At 42.0% G+C, this 19234-nt stretch overlaps 1 protein-coding gene across 11 annotated transcripts in view; it reads right to left on the bottom strand.

The window, feature by feature from the left end:
• The window catches only part of METTL24 (methyltransferase like 24), a 122727-nt gene that overhangs the window by 32871 nt on the left and 70622 nt on the right, over window positions 1–19234 (bottom strand). Inside the window, exon 6 of one of the 11 annotated variants that reach the window (XR_015726072.1) lies at window positions 2403–2542. The exons of 9 other annotated variants lie outside the window; for them this stretch is intronic. The gene's annotated coding sequence lies outside the window, so the exon portion shown is untranslated. One more of the 11 variants, XM_087865390.1, reaches the window with a different exon arrangement.

The raw sequence follows: 19234 nt of genomic DNA on the forward strand, positions 1-19234 counted from the left end.
TAAATAAATAAAAATGTTTAAAAATACCAAATTAATATTAAAAAAAAAAAGATCTGGCTTTCCTTGGAAGTTGACAAAGAACCTGGGATAGCCAACAGATTAGGATGACTAATAAAGAAAATACTGAAAAGGACAAGTAAAATAAATGTGTCTAAGTCTTAGATACTGTATTAGTATACCAGGGCTGCTACAACAGAATGCTGCAGACTGGGGGGCTTAAACAACAGACATTTATATCTTCTCTCAGTCTGGAGGCTGGAAAGCCCAAGATCAAAGTATGGGCAGTTGTGGTTTCTCCTGAGGCTTCTCCTTGGCTTGCCCCAGCTGCTTCTGCACTGTACCCTCCTACGGAATTTCCTCCGTGCTCACGCTCTCCTGGCATCTCTCCGTCTTCTTATAAGGACGCCAGTCTTACTGGATTAGGGCCCTACTCTCATGACTTCATTTAACTTTAATTACCTCCTTAAGGGCCCTACCACCAAATACAGTCACACCGAGGGTAAGTGCTCCAACCTATGAATTGGGCCGGGGGTGGAGGGGCAGGTAATAAAACAGGTGTTTTTGTTAGAGTCTATTTAGAGGCAACCAGTATTTCCCCACAAAGGGTTTTAAAATACATCCCTGTTGCTGTTATGGCAGCCTGATTGCTGGAGAGCCCGTAGTTCCTCCTTTGTGGTTAATGGCTAACTCCAGTTCTGGGGAGTAAAAATGTGAGTCATAGAGACTGTGGCAGATTTTCTTTTCCAAAAGATGGTCTCACCACTAATTCCCATCTCCTGCTTTTCTACGACATGGCCTTGACCCTCCTCTAATCAAGAGATGGAACTGATGTTCCCTCCCCAGGGATGATTTCATGGGATGCAACTTACACAGCCACATGAGGTCCCCCACATTGAAGGGCTCCATACTTGGCTTAATGCTCTGCTGTCACGGACTTGAAATTCTTCATAAGTTTTGAGCAAGGGACCCTGAATTATCATTTTGCACTGGGCCTCACAAATTACATCTCCTGTCCTGTGATGCTCCCTTGAATCTTGATGGGCTTGTTACCATTGGCTAAGAGTAGGTAGAAGTGGTTCTAGAGGATATTGAAGCCTGGCCCATAAAAGCTTCTACTTTGTTCAGTGGTACACTCACACTTGAAAACTTTAGCCCCCATGCAAGGTGTCTGACTGTCCTGAGGCCACGGTGCTATGAGAAAGTCCAAACTAGCCCTTGCAGAGAGCCCACATGAAGAGGCCCCACATCAGTATGAAGAAGGGGATGCCTGGCCAACCCTGGCTGCTCCAGCCATCGTCTGACTGTAACCCCAGGAGAGACCCTGAGCCAGAACTACCCAGCAGGCCCCTTCCCAAACACCGACCCCCAGAAACTGTGACAATAATGCAACTATCAATCACTGTTTTAAGGAACTTGAGTTTTGGGGATGACTCATTATATAGCAGTAGCAACTAGAACAGAGACCAAGTACTATTCATGCAAAAGTCAGAGGTTACTTATACAGCTTCAAATACTATATATTCCAAAGCTGTGATTCCTAGAAATTCATATATATTTAACCAAAAATATTCTGTTATTAAAAAATCAATACATGGTCATTATTTAAAAATTAAAATTACAGATAAGAAAAAAGAAAAGGAGTTAAAATACCCTTAATCCAGAGTTTAAAAGAGTTAACTCTTGAATACCTGGTGTATTTCTTGCTAAACATCATTCTTTGCCATAAACACACACACACGCAACACACATATCACAGCATAACAGGCATAATTCAAACCCACATGTTGTTTATAACATTAGAATCATAATGTGTTTTCAAATACGCTTTTTAATGTAACAATGTAACAAACCATGAATATCTTTCCAGACCAATAAACTTCCGTCAAAGTGTTCTCTGTGTCCCTAGGGGATTTCACAAGCCTGTGACTGAGGGGGCAGGGGCCCCTGCAAGAGTGTCGGAGATGTGGGGGAGCCTCTGGACCTGCTACCTCGACTCAACAGGACCAACTCCCCTTTTCTCTCTTTTATATATTTGGACTCCCTCGCAAATTCTTACTTGAAGAAGAGCCTTCCCGCCAAGAGAAATAGTTTGCCTCCATCTATAACATATTTTTAAAGGACTTTTATACTGGTTTAATTTTCTTAACCAATCCGATCCCCTTCTTTCCAATTGGACATGGCCCACGGATGTGATCAACAAGCCTGGAGCTAAATATCTAAGTATGTTCTCTTATTGTCTTAGAATAACTATGCTCCCAGGAGCGAAGTAACATGTGCAAAGGACAGGCACTGTTCACAACTTTTAAAATTTCTTCTAACCTGTAGACCCTTCCTGAACCTGCTCTTGGGAAACTGAGGACAAACCGAGTGGTGCTAAGCCTGGCCGCCCTGCACACACGCACCTGCCAAAGGCTCCCCCACTGTCATCAGCCCACTCGACGACTGCTCGTTTTCTTATCCCGAAGCCGTGTGACACTCTGGAGTGTTCCTAAACATACCTGTGTCTCTGTGTCTGAGTGATTCACTAGATTAGACAAAAAACCTGCATGCCATTTAAAGAAAGAAAGAACAGGACAAACCAGTTTTAATTAAGAACAATGTTAAATTATTTCTATATACCTTTTTATTTAAAACATCCTAATAAAAATGCCTTATCTATTATTCTCTATTAAATCTTTCAAACGATATAGATTCTTTTTTATACCCAGAAAATGTGTATTAAAGCTTAAAACTGGCTCTTACCATCAGTTATAAAGCTAATTAACCATTATAGTCAGCCAAATCCCTGGCTAAGAGCCAAAACTCAAAGTAATACCAATAAAATATCATTATCAGTCAGCCAGCTTATCAATCAACTAATGCAGAACAAGGAACTTCCTATTCAGTCCGTAATACCGCTGCTGCTTCAGTATCAGCGTCTGCTTTTGGGCCAGAGTCATACACTTTATGGCACTTACAGGTACATCTCATACTTCGTAAAAAATAGATTCCTGAAAAGGAGTGTGCAAATTGAGTTTTGTAATGGGCTCATGTTATAAAAATGATTTTTAACCCCTCATCTAGATATTTATGAATATCTTTTAAAATTACATTATTATCATTACCTACCACCTCAACAGATCAAGCTACATTCATTCCCCCATATTCACTGTAGTTTGGGTCAATATTCAATCATAATTTTTAAATAATTGTATCCACACAACTTCTTCCTGCTTTTTAGCCTAATTATGAAAAGTTGTTACTTAATGATTAAAGCAAAGTGAATCCAGGCTTTTATATATCAATTCTACTTAAAGCAAGATATATCTGCACCTACAAAATTAAAAGCTGAACACGTTAAAGAATCTTAGTTTTGTAAAAAAAAAAGAGAAAAATGAAAGAAATTAATTTATCTTAAATGAACAAGAGGATTAAAATTCTCTTCAAGATCCTTAGACTTTAAACACACTAAATCAGGCTTAATTATCACTGTTGGCCGGCGGAAATGTACCATTATAAGATTTCCGTTACCACCAGGGAAAGAGAGATAAGGCTTGCCCTGAATATTACAAGAAATATGAAGGGTCACCCAAAGCCAATGTAAGACCGATTCTGAACTAATAATTAAAGAAAATAATTTTATGTAGTAATCAGATCACAGAAATGACCTCTGCAGGGAGCAATACTCAGCAAAGGAATTTTCAAGGAAATAAGGGAAACATTTACAAACAAAGACTTTTTTTTTTTTTTTTTTTTTTTTTTTCCAGATCTCCAGCCTATTCCAAAGAATCCAACCTGAGACAGCTGGGCGAGAATTTTCCGGCTGGATGCAGTGCTATAACCCGGTCCTAGCTCCAGAAACCTAGGTCATGGACAGGGCATGGTGAGCTGCTGAGAAGTCAAGAAGTCAGCAGGGCTATTGGTTGACGTGGGAAAAAGGCAGAAGAAAAACTGTTACATCTCCTTACTACTTATAGCCCATTGACAAGTCCTTGAAACAGGCAGAATAACATTCCTCTAGGAACTCAGCTGCCTCGATATTAATACTTAGTTCGGGGCAAAAGGTGATCTTAGCCCAACCCCCCAGGACCCTGTAAGTCTCTTTAACATATAAAAATTCCTCTGGAAACTTCCTTTATCTCTACCCCCAAGAGACATGTTGGCAATCATCCCTCAAGCGTATGGCCCGCTGATACACATCTGAAGGGTCTCATGACTAAGGTTTTATTAGATGGTAATATGTGACCTTTTCCTAATAATAGTTAGCCCCCTTCAGGTCCTGGAAACCTTGCTTCCAAAATTCCTTAGAGACTTACACTATCCCTAACCCTCTCCCAACATGAAAGTATATAATGGGCCATTCCTCACAACCCCAGTGCAGCTTTTTCTGCCCACAGGTCCTGTCCCCGTGCTTTATTAAAACCACCTTTTTGCACCGAAGATGTCTCAAGAATTCTTTCTTGGCTGTCAGCTTTGAACCCTAACATCTTTCCTACATCACTGGTGACTTGCGACAGCAAAGAGCCAAGCAGTTCAAATTCCTCAGGACTGAGGCGACCGCAAGGGACCTGGCACAGGCAGTCAGGGAGGAGAGCAGGGGTGGAACAAGGATAATGCCAGGCAGAGGCTTTAACTCACTTATTTCTACCCACTTCCTCGGGCAGCTGAAAACAACACATCTGTCTCTGACCTTAGGTCAGAACCCTGTGCCTTAAAGCCACCATGCCTCGTTAATTTATTTTTCTGGCCCAATCATATTTACAAAAGCATTCTCAAGTATTTCCAGAAAGAGATGGGACATTTTTTAAAAATGTGTAAATACTCCTAAATGAATAGATGTATAAACAAATCAATAACCAAGCAAACACCCAAATAAGATGTTTCTCAGCCAGACATTTTACTCTTCGACGTGGGGCTGCGTCAATCTCAGAGCGTGGGAGGGCCAGCCATGCGACTCAGGCTACATCAAACATGGCCCAAATACAAAGGGTACGCACTTAGAGAAACAGAAAATAAACTCCTTGGGTTATTTATTAAAATACACTGAAATACGAGTGAGGAGAAACAGTGCTGGGGGTGAAAATCATAAAAGGCTCAGCAGGTGTAGAGGCAGAAAGGAGAGATGAGGGAAGAGCTGGGGGGTTAGGCTGACCCCCATCTCTGCATCCTGTACTGACTCTGAGGGAAGTGTATAGCACGATTTGCACTCGTTGGCTGATACGTCTGATTCCTCACCTGGGCTCTCATTCCTTCAGGGCAGGACCCAACTGCTCGTTGGGTATTAAGTTTCTGCGAAGTTCCTGGCATGTGGTAGGTATGGTGTCCCATACGATACAAGTCCTGTCCGTTCTGCCCCTATAACATCTTACACCCAGTCCCTCTTTTCTGTCCCTCTACCTCCAGCCCTGTGATCATCCTGCCTAAGCCCCACTGATGGAGAAAGAGGAGACAGAGTGAAAGGTTGGAAGTTAGGAATGAGGGCAGCTGCGGCTCCCATCACCCCCCTCTGCACAAGTGCTGTCAGGGTCTTCATTTCCAACACTTTATGAACCCTACACTTTAGCCAAAGGTTAGTCTTTGCTGTTCCTCAGAATGCCATGACATTTCCTGCCCTTGTTCCTTTATTCATGGGTCTTCCCTTCGTGTAGAACACCAAAACTTTCTGCTGGTGACCGCGTCTCCCCTCTACCAATGTATGGAACATCACGACTGTCCTGCAAGCATAAGCTGAATTTCATTTTCTTTAAGGAACTTGAGTTGCTTCAAGTTGAGAATATGGAGTTGAGAATATACAAAAATTCTTGCTTGATACAGAGTTAGAGTTGAGAATATTCAAAAATTCTTACCCTCAACATCTAAAGGCAGAGACAATTATCCAAGAAGGCACTGCTTACCATAAGTTCTGACAGGACTTAGAAATAGGTACAAATTGTTTTTCTCTTATGGAAGATTTCACTGGCATTAAACCGCAAGGCCCCCATCCCAAACATTTTCTAGTTCAGTGACATCAACACTGGCATAAGGAAACAGATACTATCAATACACAAGTCTATAGGTGTCGTTCCGCTTTTTTGTGTTGTGTTGTGTCTAATGCAGTGAATTGTTCAGATGTAAAGGCACGGGAATGTTTCAGAATGCTAGGGGGCTACATGGTGCCCTCCTACATCATAGCCACTCACCACGTGTGGCCATTTAAATTTTAATTAATTAAATAAAAGCCAATCCAATTAAAATTTCAGTTCTCCCACCACATTGCAAATGCTCAAAGCCACCTGTGCTAGCAGCCCCCACCCTGGATGTTACAGCCACAGGACATTTGCATAGTTGCACAAAGTTCTGTTGGACGGTGCCGCTCAGAGTGCCACAGGCATCAGCCTCAGCGGGAGGATGTGTGAACACACAGCTTCCGATTCAGCAGATTCAGATCGGAGCTGAGTATCTGCATTTCTACCAGGAGCCCTGCTGCTGGTGATGCTGCTGATCCAAGGACCACACTTTGAGAACCACTGGACTTGGCTGATGACACTATGTGAGGGTTGTTTTTTTTAAAGATTTTATTTATGTGAGAGAGAGTGACAGAGAGCGAGAGCACAAGGTGGGGGGAGCAGCAGGCACAGGGAGAGGGAGAAGCAGACTCCCCACTGAGCAGGGAGCCTGACACGAGGCTTGATCCCAGGACTCTGAGCTGAAGACGGATGCTTAACTGACTGAGCCAACCGGGCACCCTGACTACGTGAATTTTTTACGACATGTATGCACAGGACTCTCAACCTCCATACAGGTTGGGTTCTCCCCCTTCTTGTGAACAGATGCAGAAAGTATCCACACACTGGTAATCCTTGATCTGGGAAGGCATATAGTGGTTTTCCACCATCAGATGTTTTCTTAATTAGGATACAGTCCGGTCAGAGTTCCCTAAACACATCACCAAGGTGGTGGTGAGGCTCATACTCCCGGAACCATATGCAAATTGTGTGTCTGCGCTCATGTGCTCTCTTCTGGGAACACTGTGGTCTCTGGGACTTTGGCTCCGAAGATGACTGCTTCAACACATGAGTCTGGGGCAGGCTGTTTAGCCTCTCAGTGACTCAGAGAAAAACAGGACTCCTACCTGTCTGGAGGTTAAAGGAGAAACGCGCATATGGCCCCGTGTGCAGTGCCCAACAGAGTACTGGCTCCATTATTGCTGGCTGTTCTTATTTTTACCGATTCTCAGGGAGGTCCACAACCACCCCCCAAATGAAGGTCATCTTGTGAGAGCTAATATCAAAATGGGCCTTCTCTGTGCCACAGCAGCTATGTTTTGGGAAATGACTCAGGAAGAATTAAAATTTGGTACAGGAAATATACAGGAAATATATATTCCACACGTGATAGCCAAGAGCCATCTCTACTTAACACGTTGGCAGGTGAAATTGAAAACAGCTTCTTCACCTGCATTTACATCTCACAAGAGGCAACAGCATTATATTCTCTGTGCCCTAGAATGGACTATAAGCTCCAGGAAGGCTAATAACTTTTTTTTAATCCTCAGCTCCTAGCCACACTGCCAGGCACTATCGAAAGTAGTTGGTAGGTGGATGGGTAGATGGATGGACAGGTGGACAGATAGATGGGTTGTCGGGAAGATGGTTAAATCGACCTCCCAATTTTCAGGTTATGGCAGATTGGAGCCGGTAGGATCGTGAACATCTGGTTCAACTTCCTCATTTTATAGGCAGGGAAAACTAAGCCCGAAAAGGCTAAATGATCTGCCCAAGATCATAAATGAATTAATTAGTGGAAGATATTCCATATCTTAAGCACCACTCCTCTGCTCTGAATCTCTCTCTCTCTCTCTCTCTCTCTCTCTCTCTCACACACACACACACACACACACACACACACAAATTAGCATGCATCACACACTAGCACTGCTTTGGGGCAACTACCAACTCTAAGTTTCATCCTCCCTGAGACTTAAGGACTGATGAAGAGTTGTGCTCAAGGACTGCTACAATATTTGAGAAAGAAGTGTGATCCCTTCCTTCTCCCAATATCCCTCTCTGCCAAGAATCTCTTAGCACTAGGAGTGCCCAGAAAAAGCACAATCTGGCATTTTCTAAATTTACTTATGATCAATACCAGCTCCCCACTAAGCACATTAATACAAATTCAGATCCTATAAAATGCTTGGTCTTAATAGAGAAAAATAGCAACATATATATACTGTCATTTAGTTTAAAAGCAAATGTAGCACACCAGAGGTATCACTTGCCCACATATCCATTCTTCCTTCTCCCTTCAATAAGAAAACCCTGATTTCTAGCTGATCACACTGCTGCCCAGATAAAAGACTATACTTCCCAGTCTCTCTGTTATGACCGTGTGACCATGGGACTAAAATCTGACCAATAAGATATAAATAAAATGTCATGTAGGATTTCTGGAAGGTTTCTTCAAAAAAAAAAAAAAAAGAAGAAGAAGGAGGAGGAGGAGGAGGAGAAGGAGGGCTGTACTTAGTGCTTCCTCCATCCCTTTGCCTGGAGGAAGGTTGTGATGGCTGAAGCTGCAGCAGCAATTTTGGACCCTGAGGAGAATTACACCCTCGGGATGGAAGAGAGGGGAGCTGCATGGATCCTAGGTCTCTGATGACTATGGAGTCTCTCTACAAGATTTGAACTGTCTACCCCAAGACCTCTCTTACGTGAGAGGAAGAAAAATTTTCCGTAGTTTAAGCCACTATAATTTTTTTTCACCTGTAAAATTTTTTTCACCTTTCACTTCAATTTTAAAGACATTCCATATATTCTAGCATTCTTACTTATAAAGAGTGGTGTCTATTTTAAAAGTCATTCAGAGCTGAAGCCTTCCGTAAAGAAGGAGTCAGTGACAGTGAATCCAGGCAGCAGTCCCTGCCGAGGGGAAGTTCACTATTTTTCCTGAAGTGGTAAGCAGCTTTCTAATTCTGGGATCGCTACTCTTTCCCTAGATTCCCCACGTATTTCCTTCTTGCCTCCTCCTCTTCGCTCCAGAACCGTGGTATTGCTCTCCTGCCAAAATTCTCATGACCACAACACCGCACTCTCCCTTCCTCTCTGAGCCCCCCAATTTATAATGCGCTAACAAAATGGAGCTGCGAAATCACACTTGGCCAGCCCTCTAGCCTGAAAAATCTAAGTTGGAGGCATTATGTAAATGAAGTGAGTTTTCGTCTTGATCTGTTCTATACATTTGAAATTCTAGTATATACTTAAGAAGCCAGATACTGACTTCTTATTTTGACCATCCAATGAATTCTACATGTCTGTATATATTTTTTTGAAAGCACAGATACTTTTTCTTGAAGAAGCAAAGCAAAATTCAGTCAGGACTCAAGGCGAACAAGAAAATACAGATCTCTTCAGTACCATAATGCTCCCATAATAACATTCACTTTAGACGATTTTAAGCTGAATACGTCAAGTCTTTCACTTGCAAAACAAATGTAACTTCTAACTGGAACAGATCGAGGTTTTGTGGAGCTTGAAGCTTATTTAATTTAAGGGCCCTCTTTATGAAAAATAATACAAAATCAGAAATACAGAATTAGGTAAAATCACTTCTGCTTATAACCAAAGCATATACACAAGTCCCGACCCAAGAGACGAGATTAAATGAAAGAAAATATAAACAGATGCATCGCTGAAAGCCAGAAAATAAGAAAAAAAAATTAAAAGAGTTTAAAAAAAAAAAACCTGCAAGAAAAAATATCAGTGTAGCAATTTTGAACCTCCTGTTAAATTTATACAGCAATTACGGTGAGAGGAGAAAAAAAACTTCATATACAAAAAGATCAGTACCAACTCCATACAGATATCACCCATAAAATACTCAAAGAAGTGTGCTAGATATTCAGGCACAGATTATATCTAAATACCTCATTTTAGGACCTCCTGGGTGGCTCAGTCAGTTAAGCATCTGCCTTCAGCTCAGGTCATGATCTTGGGGTCCTGGAATCAAGTCCCGCGCTGGGCTCTCTGCTTAGCAGAAGAGTCTGCTTGTCCCTTTCCCTCTGCCCTTTGCCCCTCCCCCACTCGTGCTCTCTTTCTTTTCAAATAAATAAAATCTTAAAAATAAATAAATAAAAAGAAATAAAAACCTCATCTTAGGGAAAATGTTAAGACAATGACTTATAGAAATACCCGTTCATTGGCTCTTACCAGATACAAAGCCCTAGTATTTGTTTTAGACGGGCCATCCCTCAGAACGCAGTATCTTTTATCTTGTAGCCACTGTAATAGATACAGCCAGCTTAATTAAGCACTTGCTACGTGCCGAGCCAAGCAGCATGCTAAGCACTTTCCATGCAACACCACAATTAATCTCCCAACCAACAAATGAAGTGTTTTATTATCCTCACATTACAGATGGGGAAACTGAGGCCTAGGTAGGTCACACAGCTTGTAAGAGGTGAGGCCAAAACCAAATCCAAGCAGTTTCCATAGAAGCCTGAGATTCAGAGAAGTTAACCAACCAACCCAGGTCACACAGCTAGTCAGTGGTAGAATCAGGATTCTAACTGGGTCTGACGCCAAAACAGGCTGTTCCTAACACCGGGTTCTTAGACCCTCACAGGTGTGAAGGGATCCAAGCACAAAAGACGACATTGTCAATGGTTTTTGGATTTATGGCTCCTTTTGCAAAAAAGACAGGAGAAAAGAAAATGTGGGGTATATATTAGTTTGCAAGTCTTTCTTGAGTTCCTAACTTGTGCCCGGCCCACCAGCTGCTGTTCTTGGGGGAGAAAGGCAGCAGTTAGGCCTGCTTCAGACAAGGCACGCACATTTGAACCACGGGAACTCGTGCCCTCCCCCCTTTGTTCCATCTACTTCTTTTTCTAGAATAATAACATTGTCATTTATATTCATTTCATAGATTCTGTGTGACCAAAAGGCATAATTTGGGGCTGGGACATTTTTTTTTTTTTTGCCACTTCGTGGTAAAGTTCCATACAAATTAATATGCATACACAATTAGAAGAAAAGCACCATTTGCATCTGCAGAGGCTGGGATAAGCGCCACAAGCCCCCACACCTGCTAAAGATGGGTTTCCTCCCACGAATTCATCCCCTCTACACCAAAAACGGATGACATATACCCTTCGGTTCCTCATTTCAGATTCACATCCAATTGGAAGAGGCCAGGCTGACACCAACACCAAACATGTTAAATTGTCAAAATGAAAATACTGTTTGAGACCTAACCTACAAACAACAAACATACACGTCCCACCCCCACCCTAGGCTTCTCCCTTCCCAAGTACAGAACAACAATTTGGGATGCTATTTGTTTGTTTCTATTTATAAAAATAAGACACGAATTATTAAAAATTGGGCAAGTGCAAGTTAGAATGGCAAAAATAGACAAGGCAAGAAACAACAATTGTTGGAGAGGATGTGGAGAAAGGGGATCCCTCCTACATTGTTGGTGGGAATGCAAGTTGGTACAGCCACTCTGGAAAACCGTGTGGAGGTCCCTTAAAAAGTTAAAAATTGAGCTACCCTATGATCCAGCCATTGCACTACTGGGTGTTTACCCCAAAGATACAGACGTAGTGAAGAGAAGGGCCATATGCACCCCAATGTTCATAGCAGCAATGTCCACAATAGCTAAATCGTGGAAGGAGCCGAGATGCCCTGCAACAGATGACTGGATTAAGAAGTTGTGGTCCATATATACAATGGAATATTACTCAGCAATCAGAAAGAATGAGTTCTCAACATTTGCTACAACATGGACGGCACTGGAGGAGATAATGCTTAGTGAAATAAGTCAAGCAGAGAAAGACAACTATCATATGATTTCTCTCATCTATGGAACATAAGAACTAGAATGATCAGTAGGGGAAGAAAGGGATAAAGAAAGGGGGGGTAATCAGAAGGGGGAATGAAACATGAGAGACTATGGACTATGAGAAACAAACTGAGGGCTACAGAGGGGAGGGGGGTGGGGGAATGGGATAGACCGGTGATGGGTAGTAAGGAGGGCACATATTGCATGGTGCACTGGGTGTTATACGCAACTAATGAATCATCGAGCCTTACATCGAAAACCGGGGATGTACTGTATGGTGACTAACATAATATAATAAAAATCATTATTAATGAAAAAAAAATTGGGCAAGTGCAAAAAGATATGGAGAAGAAAAAATATTATCCAAACTCCCTTTCCCAAGAGGAAATGACTGTTAACATTCTGGTTATAGGGGCGCCTGGGTGTCACAGCGGTTAAGCGTCTGCCTTCGGCTCAGGGCGTGATCCTGGCGTTATGGGATCGAGCCCCACATCAGGCTCCTCTGCTATGAGCCTGCTTCTTCCTCTCCCACTCCCCCTGCTTGTGTTCCCTCTCTGGCTGGCTGTCTCTATCTCTGTAAATAAATAAATAAAATCTTTAAAGAAAAAACATTCTGGTTATAGTTCTTGTATTATTTTATCTACCGTAGCAGATAATTGAGACCAAACAGTATATATAATTCTGAAATCTGTTGCTAGTGGGGGGGTTTTTTGTTGGTTTTTTTACTTTAAAAGGCCATCTACTCTTTTTTTTTTTTTAAGTAGGCTTCACACCCAACGCAGAGCCCAACGTAGGCCTTGAAACCACAGTCCTGAGATCAAGACCTGAGCTGAGATCAAGAATTGGTTGATTAACTGACTGAGCCACCCAGGCCCTCCAAAGGCCATCTACTCTTAATGCTCATGCACAGCTCCCTTATTTTTCAGGCAAAGATCAACATCTTGAGTATTCTAGAGACGTCTGCAAACAGCCCAAGCTTCTGCGGTCCTGGGACTCTTTGATCCCATAGTAGTGGAGGTGTGCCCACTCAATTTACCCTACACAGAACTACATGACAAAATGAGAACTGGTCTTCCCGGAAGATATGACTTATTGCCTTTTCATGCTAATATGAATTTAGTGAGAAGTCTGTGTTTTTTCCATGTTTCACAACATCTATGATTTATACCTGCCAGATATCTGAATTGCACAAGCAGGAAAGATTGCATATTCAAAAGAAAGGACGGGATACAGCACATATAGAGGAGTGGAGAAGTCACTGAAACGCGGACAAGATCAAAGTATGTCACAGCCTCATCTGATTGACAAGGAAGAGGTGAGAGAAGGGGATGTGAAAGAGGAGGGGGGGACAAGGCTTACGGAGGACTTCTGGTTGAGATTTCTCCTCTCCCACTGCCCTAAGATCTTTTGTATTTGTCAGTCCCACAACAAGAACAGTAGAAGGGCCGCCCAACAGTTAAAGTGAAAAGACACATTTACTGCTTTGTTTGATACTAATTGACATGTGGGAGATCTGGCAGCTGATTATCTCTGAAAATCATCCAAATCGATACACTTCCAACTGAATCAAAGAGATCAATACATATAATGGACTTTTTTTAAGTCTGTGTGTTGGCCCAGAACAAAGAGAAAGAAGGTAGCTGTGAAAGCTTTACGGGTTGTCAACCAGGAATTCATCCTCTTGCTTGATTTTGATGGTGGCTGTTTCGATCATTTTGAAATTGAGGTTCCCAGGATTCTCGATCCTCTTAATCATCTTCTTTCGTTAAAAGAATCACTGATGCCTGGGAACTTCAGCCATGAGGCAGTGCAATTTTCCTGGAGCTGGAAGAGTTTTCCAGATGGCATTTTTTTCAATAGAAACCAAGGGTAGGATGCTGTTTTCCTCACATGCATCCACTGCTCGCAGAGCTGGACAGGCGGTCTGTTGTTAACCTGTCACCATGAACACCCTCCCTGAAACGGATGCTCTATATTTCTGGGAATGGGTGGCTTCAGGCAGACATTTTTCAGGTACCAAGGATAGCTCTGAAGTATGTCAAATAGAATGAGAGTCGTTCCCTCTCAGCCCTGCCGGCTTCTTCTCTGAATAATGTAATAACACTTGAACTTCCTGGAAAGCCAAATCTCTTATAAGACATTCTACTAGCAAGTTTAAGATCTTTCAGTTACTAATGACCCTCATACCAGTGTTTTCCATAAATGTCCAAATGGAGACAAACGTGTTCTAATTATCTTGTTTCTCATGAAAAAAGCAAAAGCAGCACCATCTTGGTTCCTCTGAAGTGAGTTGCCAAATTTGGTTTAAGTTCCTTAGTAACTGGATGTCTAACTAATGAATTCATACTGAAAATAGCTTCCTAATATCTTTAGTTAAAAGCACACATTTTCAATTTGCTGTTTCCAAAAAACTGAGTGTGGTAAACTAGACTCTCAGTTGTGAGTTTCTTGATCGATATGCTGGAAATTGTCAACCAGACCCACATCAGAACTTTAAAAAAACAGTTTATGGGGAAGTTATTTTCTTAAAAGTCAATTCTCCGTTATCTATTGGGTAATTTCCACACCCACATTCAAAAGCAGTTATAAGGACACAGTTCGTAGCTACATATCAAATATTTATTTTGAGATAGAAACAATCTGGATCAACTAGATCCCTGGAGGGAAATCATAAATCGCTGACAGCGCAAAAGCTGCTTTCATTGTTTGTGGGGAATGTGACATATTTCTGTTTTCTTCATAGGCAAAAACCCAGTTCATATTTGTTTATAGCAAGCCCTAGAGGAATTTTTTAATGTTTTAGAAATGAATATTTCTTTGTAAAATGAATTATTAAATAGAGTCTTAAAATGTTTTGTTCTGTAGCGTTAATTTTATTGCAGTGGGATTTGACTTTTTTTCCCCAAAACAAATTTGTTTTATTAAAAAGTTGGTTGTAAAAATGCAACTGGGAAAGAAAGACATAAAATGCAAAGTAAAAGTCTCTTATTCCTGCCCACACTTGAAATTTTGGCCGGGATTGACAGCAGTGATAGCTATCTCTAAAACGCCAAGGCTGACTAATGTCGCCTTCCCCACACGGGCTCTTATCAATCCTTGAATGCTTGCTCACCCGATATTTCCAATGAACTCTACTCTCAAGAGATCTCAGCCTTGAACTGTCCACCCTTCACAATATTTCCAGTATTATCTACCTAATTTCAAAGCTAATTATTTAAGTCCCTTGCTTCAGGCCTTTCTGCAGGCTCCCTGCAGCTTCAGAATGAAATCCAAACTCCTCTGTCGGGCTCACCAGGTCCCTCACAGCCTGGACCCCGCCTCCCCTTTCTTTGCCTCTCCACAAATCACCTTTTGTGCCAGCCATGCTGCACTCTTTAGGGGAATTTACCATGATCTTTACCACATCTACGCCCTTGCCTTGACTATTCCCTGCCACCTTTAATTTTTGACAAACGCCATTTCAACTTGCAAAAGCCAGGTAGCTGAAATATCACCTCTGCTGAGCCGCCTCCCTGACCGCTCCCCACCCCGAGAAGAAAGAGCTCCTCTCTGCTTCTCTTGTAGCAGTACTTAGTATGTTCCTACGTCACTGTTGTACAAGTAGTGGTTCTCCCTACAGATCATGATGTCTTTGAGGGCAAGGACCTCGTCATGGCTCCCCTGTTCCTGGCTGAGCTCCAGAAGAAGGGTTCACCGGGTACCTAAAGAGCGTTCACTAGCACCCAGCAAAATAAACAGCAACACTCTCTCCTCTTCTTCTCTAGCATGGAATGGGAAATAGCTGGGAGTGTTGGTCCACAGCAAGCATTAACGACCTACGGCTGACCTTTGCCAGCAAAGCGAGCCCTAAAACTCTGCAGGTGGGCGCCTCCACAGCCTCAGCCAAAATGGCAAAGAAGGCAAAGTATCTCCTTCCTGCCTGCCTTCTGCCTTCCTCCTTCACCTCCTGTGACTTCACACCCACTGCCTTTGCTCTTGCGTGCCCACTGGCTGGGCAAAGCTTATTATAGAATGTACAGCGAGCCACACACAGATAGTTCCCCCTTTTCCACCTCAGCCAACTTCCACTCTCTCAGCTAAATACCAGGAGACTCTGATTTGAGAAACAAATTAGATTAGATAACATAAGTCACTGATGTTCAGCTAAGAATGCTCAATCTTCCAGGGCGACATATCTTTTTAAAAGAGTAGCTAATTAACTTGAATCTAACCAGTAGAATATACTAAAGAGGTATTTTTACTAGAGGGCCTTCCAGAAGTTCCTTGCAGTTTCTGGGCCCCTAGATACCACCAGCTCCCAGGTGGAAGAGATGGTGTCAGCCACCAGACCCCCCATCTCTGAAAGGTTGCCCACACCTGGCACGTCTGCAGGGACTTCCCAGGGCACCTTGCTTAGATGGTCAGGGCTCAAAAGATCATAATTGCTCAGTATATATACTTTTGGCCTAGTGAAAAGAATCGTTAAAAGACATACAGAAGTTAGGCAAGAGGAACGTGGAGGGGAAAAGTTGAGAGGAGAGTGCCAGGTGAGAAACCACGTCAGTCCTGGGGGGAACCACACAGAAGATAAAACACCCAAATAGATGGCACGGGGCTCTTACACACAGAGCTTACTGAAAAAATCAGAAATGCACCCATCCCATTGCTTTTTTCTATTTAAAACGTTTTGCCCCTAAAGAATCTGAGTGTCTTATAACATATTTAGCTATTTAAAAAATTCACAAAAGATTGAGTGGGTCAGGAAACTCCAGAGAACTTTTCTTCCTGAAATTATGGAAGCCTACTGAGCGGCTAGAAACGTCTCTGCTCTACCCTCACTTCTCATGATATTAGTTTCTACCCCAAATTTGATCTTATTTTCAGCGCGGCCATTCCTTTTATAGCTACGCATGTTGAGATCAAAGGATGGAGAGACTGTCACAAAGAAGACTAAATGTTCGAGAGAGAAGAATTGGAAAGGGCTCAAACTTCATTACATAAAAAAATAATTTCAAGGGATAAAAACCACTTCCAGAAGAAGCCAAGACCAAAAATAGTAGCAACTTTATACTTCATTTTAGGAGCTGAGGCTGTTATACCCTTCCATGTGGTTGCCTAGGGAACAGGATTCATTTAAGCTTTGCTATCCAATAATGTCTTAGAAATTGCTACCCTATATTATATCTATGATTGTTAAATCCACTCTAAATGGAAAAGCCTCTCAAAAGTACAGCTGAAGTTACAGTATAGGAATCTTTGTCGGGAAAGTGTTATAGAAAGCTAAAGCCCCTTGAATCTCTCCTGCTGTCACCATACACGAGCATTCTTCTACTTGGAAAGGAGATTTTCTCATCCATAATAACCTAGTCTTCATTTTGATTGCGTTTGATATGAAATCTTCTCATAAGTAAGTGAATTTGTCTTGATTACGCACACTTATCTTAGCATGTCAAAAAAACATAAATAGGAATATTCCAGTCTGAACTAAGCCATGCAAAATTATTCTGAATTCCCCCAAAGCATTAATGAACGAATATCCTTGATAACAGAATGTATACAAGAAGCATAAAGAATGATATTGGGTTTTCTGTACACAATCAAGTTTCTTCAACTGTTGCTTATTACAGCCCAACCATGAGGGAGAAGAGTTTGGGTAACTGTCATGGGAGGCTCACTGAAAGTGCCGTTATTAGCACAAGTCTGTTTTATATAAAAACACTGTTGGCCAAATCCCTATCCTTCTTACTTCCACTAACCCCATCAGGCCAAAGTACTTATTTCACTGAATGCACTGACTTCTTCATTTCTGCGTCCCTCGTGTTGTTAAATGAATAAAAGGCATTTTGAGAGCTGACCTTCCAGTGGGGAGAATATTCCTTCTGTGTCCTTTGCTAATGTTTTGAGCTTCTCTGCATATTACCACTTTTTACAAGGAAGCTAGCTAGACAGGGCTAAACTGTATCTCTTTACTTTCCTCTCTGAACCCTCTTGGGTTAAAATCTAGATCAGGAGAAGAAACTGAGACCAATGGCTAAGGAAGGGGTAATAAATGATTTGGTGAGTTCAATATTCTATGAAATTTTAAGACCCTGGCTGTCCTGTGCCTGAGACCAGAGACTGTGTCCTTCAGACTGATATCCTGAGGCAGACCCCTCCCCCCCAGCAATGATAAACATTAGCTGAATAGCAAAATTTCAGAATTTAACCACAGGAGAAAAATTCCTATTTGTCGTAAAGCACTGTCTTGGGCACTATGGGGCTGATAAATCTGCCAAAATAACTTTTTTTCTGCAGATCCATGTTAAGGGACTTGAATACGAAGAGGACAGATTCATATAAGAAATCTGGGTTGTTGTTTTTTGTTTTTTTTTAAGATTTACTTATTTTAGAAAGAGTGAGAGAGAGAGAGAGAGGCAGAGGGAGAGAGAGAATCCCAAGCAGACTCCCCTCCCCACTGAGCACAGAGCTAGACTTGGGGTTCAATCTAACGACCCTGAGATCATGACATGAGCTGAAATTGAGTCAGATGCTTAACTGACTGAACCACCCAGGCGCTCCCAAGAACCCTGGCTTTTAAAACATGAAAACAAGGGGCACCTGGCTGGCTCAGCCGGTAGAGCATGCGATTCTTGATCTCAGGGTCATGAGTATGAGCCCCACGTGGGGACGCTCAACCAACTGAGCCACCCAGGTGACCCAGAAATAACTAAAACTGTAAAAAAATAAACATAAAAATAAAGAATGAAAACAATTCCCACAGAAGGTCCTAAGATAAGTGAAGACCCAGCTCTATCTTCTACAACCAGTAACTGTACCATAAGGGTGAAGCTCAGAATGACTTGACAATACTGTCAAATACCTCACTTTGCTCTGTTTTATTAATAAGGCCCTCCTAATGACTGGTTTAGGCTCCCGCGGAACACTGCGTAGAGGTGGTTGAGCATTCAGTGGTTTAATGATGAAGACAAAGTTAATCAACACAATCTTACCAATTTTAAGTTTCCAGCTAGTAACATGCAATTGTTGTCTTATTTGAGAATATTCAATTCTGCTACAGAAAACGAGAAACCACATGGGATAGGTGAAACTTATAAGATGTGTGAAGTATAGGTAAGGAACCCGGGAGACATTAAGCATAAGTAAAGTAAGTAGTAGGGACATGTGCTGAACATACAAAGGGATAGAAATGCCGAGTAAACATTAAAATTGTCACAACATTAAATAGACATGAAGTATACGAGTCACCCAATATTTATAAGGTCTTAAATTGGCCACCCATGGTTTATATTCATTCTGGCCCCACAGATATTCTGCCAAATAAAACTCAAAGCTGCTCATAGACCAATTAGTGAGTTTACAATTGTGGCCAGACATACTTGTCCCTGTGTCTCTCCAATTGTGACTCCTTGCTCCAAACTTCAACTCGGTTCCTCATTACGACACCATGGGCAGGGAAGGCTGA

The sequence above is a fragment of the Ursus americanus genome, chromosome 11 (assembly GCF_024610735.1).
Source record: "Ursus americanus isolate L20-20 chromosome 11, mUrsAme1.1.p, whole genome shotgun sequence".
Taxonomy (NCBI): domain Eukaryota; kingdom Metazoa; phylum Chordata; class Mammalia; order Carnivora; family Ursidae; genus Ursus; species Ursus americanus.